This window comes from Tympanuchus pallidicinctus, unplaced genomic scaffold (assembly GCF_026119805.1).
Source record: "Tympanuchus pallidicinctus isolate F22 unplaced genomic scaffold, pur_lepc_1.0 scaffold1, whole genome shotgun sequence".
NCBI classification, from domain to species: domain Eukaryota; kingdom Metazoa; phylum Chordata; class Aves; order Galliformes; family Phasianidae; genus Tympanuchus; species Tympanuchus pallidicinctus.
The window spans coordinates 17,888,364-17,894,379 of NW_026294618.1; the positions used below are offsets into that span (position 1 = coordinate 17,888,364).

The 6,016-nt window shown below is 37.8% G+C and overlaps 1 long non-coding RNA gene across 1 annotated transcript; it reads left to right on the forward strand.

Annotated features, from left to right (window-relative positions):
• Positions 1–908: 908 nt before the first annotated feature.
• Positions 909–2,631, forward strand: LOC128088001 (uncharacterized). Its single transcript, XR_008210113.1, has 3 exons — positions 909–934; positions 2,289–2,423; positions 2,501–2,631. It is a non-coding gene; the product is annotated as an uncharacterized LOC128088001 (long non-coding RNA).
• The last annotated feature ends 3,385 nt before the right edge of the window (positions 2,632–6,016 follow it).

Genomic DNA, 6,016 nt, shown 5'->3' on the forward strand with positions numbered 1-6,016 from the left:
CATCGCAGCAAGGAGTATGACTCTGTGTGTGAATTTGTTATACACAATGCAATATGTTTATATTTTTGTGTATGTAACGCAACTTTTTAGAAAAGCTCATATTATTTTTTAGCATCACAAAAATTTATTATCAATCATGATCTCCCAGATCTCTTCTGTTTTTTGTTACGCTTACTATAAATGAAATAATAGAAAGTTTTTCACATTAGATCCTGATTTTGTCATGTTCTTGTAAGACTTTTTCTGAAAGTAACAAAATGAAAAAGTTAAAAAAAAGTGGGAGAGACTGCAAGAGGTGAACATGTGGAAGAAGTGAACATCTTTTAGAGGACAACTGTAATTTTTTTCTAATGATCTCTATCAAACAGGAATTTAAGACATGTGGCCTAAAAATGCATGTAGAAGACTAATGCTCTGCTTCATGTATCCAACAGATAGGTTGTTTTGTTGGTATCAGGATTATGCTAAAGAAAATTAGCAGAACAGGCCATGGAATAAAGAAAGTTAAAGAAATTCTGAGAAAAATTGAACACAAAGAAACTTCAAGATGCACAAAGAAACTTTTACATGTCATTCAAACACAGTTCAAATTTTTGTTATCACCAGAGGTGCTAAAAACTTTTCACTACATTATTTCACCAAATTAAATAATAACAAATGGAACAGAGTTGGCAGGCAACTCTCAAAATTTTTGAGACCGAGAATAGCCAAAATTCAGCTTTTAGAGAAAGATGGGTTTAGCAGAAATGCTAAGCCATGGCCTGAACCAGTGATGGAGCACCTGGTGAGAAAGCAGGGCCAACTAAGCAGTACACCTGAGTGACCAGAAGGGGATGGGTCCTGGTTCCACCCCTTCTCAGACCTCATTTAAGGGTTGGCAATGGAGTCAAGGATATTTTGCTGGAGATCCCTGCCCACCTGAGGCCTTCTATAGGTAAGCATAGTCTTTGTTTCTGTATCTATAGCTGCTGCTGTATTTGAGCATGTTCTTTCTTGCTGCAGCCTAAGAGTTTGCTACTATGCTGTCATTGCTATGCTTTCCATTGCATTGCAGTGTTACAATGGGCAACAGATTAAATATGTTAGTATCCTAGACCTGTGTCTAGTGTCCCCGTTCTTGTGGAATGAAATTATTCACATAAAGCCTAAAGCTCAAGGACAAAAGGCTTAAACATGGCAATGTTCTTTCATAGGAAGAAGACAAATCATTATACATCAACTATAAACATGTACTTAGCTATTCTTTTAAACCTGAGATTTTGTTACCTCATCTCTAGTAAAATGGATCACAGTGACCAGAAAGCAAGAATGCCCAATGAGACCTAATTCATTGTATCAGTGGGCATGATGTTCTCTACATTAGTAGTCAACTGATCAGTGATAGCTGAAGTAGTTAATATCCACTTCTAATTTCTGTTTCCTTTGAGTATTTCCACTGAGAAATCTCTTGCCAAAGGACATAAGCCAACTCCTCTATTCTCACAAGACTATCTTCCCACTGTTGTGACCAGCAGGCCCTTCATCGTGCCTCTGGACATAATTCTCCTTGAACTTTCTTAACCGTAATCCTTCTCGACCCTACTGTGCCCAGTATACCAAGCAAAGCTTTCATACATAACATTAAATCCCTCTGTTGTTATTAACCCCCAAGCCCTCCATATGTTGTTACATCATCACACTTTATTTTCAGTTTTTCTTGCCTGCTCAATAATGACTCTTAGATCTGTAATCAACTGTTACATTTTAATCAGGTTTCAGAACACAGAAAATATTTTCTATTTGCCCTAAGCAATGTACAGCCATCTCCTTTTTATTTAATCCTTCCTGTGATTAAGTTCTTCATGTACATCAATTTGGTGCTGATTAATTTTTCTTTTTTTGGTCATTTATTTTTTATTGAAGATTATGAATCAGATTTGCCACAGCAATACCAAACACGGGGGGGCGAGGGGGGGGGGAAAGGATTGTAGAAACTACATTCACAAATAACTCTGAGCCCTTTTTGTCACTCATATATGGTAAAATGGTTCACTTCATTGATAAAGGGAGAGTTTATGTGTAATGGAACACATGCAATCAGTTCTTTGTTTAACACTTGTCAGGAAGGAAGTCAAATCTTATTTTGGTGCAAGAGTTTGCATTGGAGGCACTTTTTTTCAATGGAGGCATTAATCTCAAACAGAACAGTTAACCCTGCCAAAAGCATGCTTGTTTTTTTTGTTTTGTTTTGTTTTTGTTTGTTTGTTTGTTTGCTTGTTTTTTTAAATCTACCTCTCATTGACTATAAGGAATAACTTGCGGATTCCCTGTGGCTCACAATCTGCACAGTGAAAGTCACTCCTCACAACTGCTTCCAAGGAGCATGATCAGCTAGAATGTCTGTGGGAAGGAAAGAAACAGAAAAGAAAAAAGCTGCAGAACAGGTACACAGGGTCAGTAAAAAACAAAAGTAAAAAACAGGACAGAGTCAGACCATCAAAAATAACAGTGTTCTTTTCAGCACGTAAACTGGACAGAATAAGGCAAAAGACAGAAGCATCTGTACCACGGAATCAATACTACCAGAAGAAGAAGAATGCAGGCACACTCAGTAGAAGTTATGAAGCCATTTTGTGTTTTCTGAGATTCACCTAATAGCAATTGTATTTATTACTTGTTTTTTGCACTAAACTCCTGGCTCTGTTCAGTCTGAATTTTTTCCATCTTTTACTGTACAGCTTAGATTGCTGATGAGAGGAGCTTTAATCTTAAACTGAAATGAATCCTTCTCTCATGATCTGAAAATAAGAAGTTCTTAACACTCAAAAGTCAAACAAAAATCGTGTCACTGGAAAAAAAAAAAAAAAGTGAATTATATACTGTTTCCTGATGTGCACTGGGCATTAGGGCCAGGCACACTTCCTTTTGAGCATCTGTCTGAGGAGTGGCCAACTTTACCATTGGGACCGCAGTTTAATAACTTTCTCCAGCCCAGAAATTGTGCATGTGTTGCCTAACCTTACACTTGTGGGCTCCCATGATTTTGCTCAAGCTTTCAATATTCATTTGACACTTGAAAGAATGAGCACTGCCCTGAAGAGTAGAGCTTTGAGCCAGGTTTCTGGAACAGATTGCGTAGCTTCTGCTAAGAGTGTCCCTTGCTCATGTCTCCCCCGGTGGTGCTCGTCCTGTGATGGCTCTGAGGCTGCAGATGTGGAGTGCTCCTCAGGAGCTGAGACCAGCAGCTGCTTTCAGGCAGGCAATGTTACTGGGTTGACCACTGCATGAACTGCTTCAGATTATGCCCTAGAGAACACTTAGTTTAGGTCCTCTTTTGTGGCCATTTGTCATGGGAAAAAATGTCGTTGATTTACAGTGACTATTTATAACTGGAACAGAACAAATAGCTGCGTGCTTTTCCCAGTTTTTGTGGTGATCATGGCAGGCTGAGGTGATTTTTAAATGATTTTGTTACTTCGGAATTAATTTAAGTAAATATGTAATATTAAGTAGGAGGATCTAAGCCATGTGCTGTTAGTATATAATATAGTTTATACAGAATGAGCCATTTGATGACCTCCTAACATATGGAATTGCTTCTATCCCATTCTCCAATGACCACAGCATTTACAAAGAGAGAACAGTAATGCACAAGTCATTACTGGATTCACACAGGCAGGTTTTGAGAGTTTTACACATTTGAATCTTTCTTTACACAATTTGAAAGACCTGAAATGTCTTTCTGACAGAGATTTACTCTCTCCATATGCATGAAAGCTTAGATTTATTTTTTCCTTGCAACATTAACACAAGAGACTACTGTATGCATAACTGCGGGTAAACCCAAACTGGAGTTTGCTGCCTCACAAATCTCCGGGGGCCTCAGGCTCTGCCCAGATGGATGCCCCAGATATGATCCACTTCCACATTTAATCAGATCACATGTAAGAACCTCCACCAACAGGCATGTTGAAGCCAAGGTAGAAGTATTGTCTGCATTCTGACATGAGTAATACCTTATTGTTAATGTGTAGTTTAAGGAGCTGAAGTACCTATGACACATTACTTATTCACCTCTCATGTCTGCATACCGAGACGCATTTTTTGGAGGGCTCATTTAAGTGTTGAAAAATGCTGATACTCCACAGCTTCAAGTTTCACAAGAAAATGGATCAGGTATATCTCAGGAAATGAAATTTAGCATTTAGCTCACTTTTCTCTGACAGGGGTACTTTTAGTAAAGTGCAGAAATAAATGTTCACAGTAAAACCTAGTTTTGCAGTTCTACCCAGGCAACTAGCATGTCAACAGTAATAGCAGTAGATTTAACTAATTTAAGCCTGTTTGAGAAGAAATGCCAGGTTTCACATTTTATCTCTTTTGTTTACATAGTATTTTCTTGTAAGAAAAAATAAACAAAACAAAAAATAAGTTTTCATCTTTTGAATGGTGTTGCCTGTTATCTTCCTCTTCATTTTCTGTGTCTGTGATTATCAGAGTAAATGTGAGAACAATTTCTGAAAATAAATGAAGCTGGATCTATAGGGCAGGAGGGAGGTCTGGAATACATTCTTTCTGAAAGAATATTTCATTCCACGAGAGAGAAAGGGGTTGTTTTTCTAAACAATTGCATTTCCTGTAGGTCAGCTGATGCAAAATACTTAAAACGAGGAACAAAATTGTCGTGTGTGTGTGTATAAATATATATGCCTGAAAACAAAAATTGCATGATTGGTTAAACTGTTGAGTTTGTGCACTCATCTCTTGCATGACTGTACAGGGTTACAATCCCTTTTGAATTACCTTACATGAAAGGAGAATCTCTTTTTTGCAGGTTGGTAAATCATCAGGAAGCAATATCGATGGCAAAGGTTGTGTCTGAATAGGCGTGTTGATTCAGATGGAGTTTCTAGCATTGCACATGGTGTGACCTTATCTATAAAAAGAAATCATGCAAACCATTACACATGATCAGAAGCTGTCTTAACAGAGCTGCATCATGGGAAAACTTTTTCTTAGTACTTTGGCTAAACCTTGCTTTGTAAAGCTGTAATTTGATTTCACCCACTGTTTCCTAAGAGATCTCATAAACTTAATTAAATGCTGATTACAAACAAGTCCATATCTAAAATATGCATGTGAATATGCTATGTCATTATTAGTACTCCTCTACTAAATCATCTGTTTTGAACTTACCAACCAGCCCAATTTCACTGAAGTCAAGAGAACTGATGAGAGTAATGAGCAGGACTTTGAAACATGAGTGTGACAAGGTCCAGAGCTGGCTTTGAAGGTGATATGCCCATGCATTCTTCTTCTGGTAAGATCCCCCATAGAAAGCAAAAAAGATTTTAAGCACAAGAAAACAGGTTTTGAGCAAGAGTAATTCAATTTTTAAAACAGGAAATGCTTCAGAACACCTTGAAAAGGAATAAAAAGGGTGGTGAGGCATTGGAACAGGTTGCCCAGTGAGGTAGCAGGAGACCCATCTCTGGAGATGCCTGAGGCCAGGCTGGACAGAGCTGCAAGCACACTGCTCTAGCTGTAGGTGTCCTTGCTCATTGAAGGGGAATTGGACTGGATGGCCTTTAAGGGTCCCTTCCAACTCAAACAGTTCTGTGATTGTCTATGTAGAACACCCTCCAACATTCTATTTTTTTAAATCTAAGACCTATGAACTCTGTACTGTGGAGAGAAAGGACAGGGAAAACATTAAGAAGGATGAAACAGTAAGTCTGAAACAAAGAATTGATGATTGTTTCCTTTTAATCTTGGTGCCTCTTGGGAAGTTACAAAATAAAATCCTAAAAGCACATGTTTCAGTATGATTCTATGAATTACACTGAGATTTATTTTAAGGCCAAATGCTTTTTATTTAAATGCCAGTCAATTATTGGGTGCCTCACAGATTCCTGTTAAAAGAGGACAAGTTTTCTTTTGTTTCTGTTTCTCCCCAAAATTCAGGATTAGACTTCAGCTAACTGAATTTCAATTCAAATATTTCAGAGTAATTGAAAAAATGTTGTGCAAATTACAG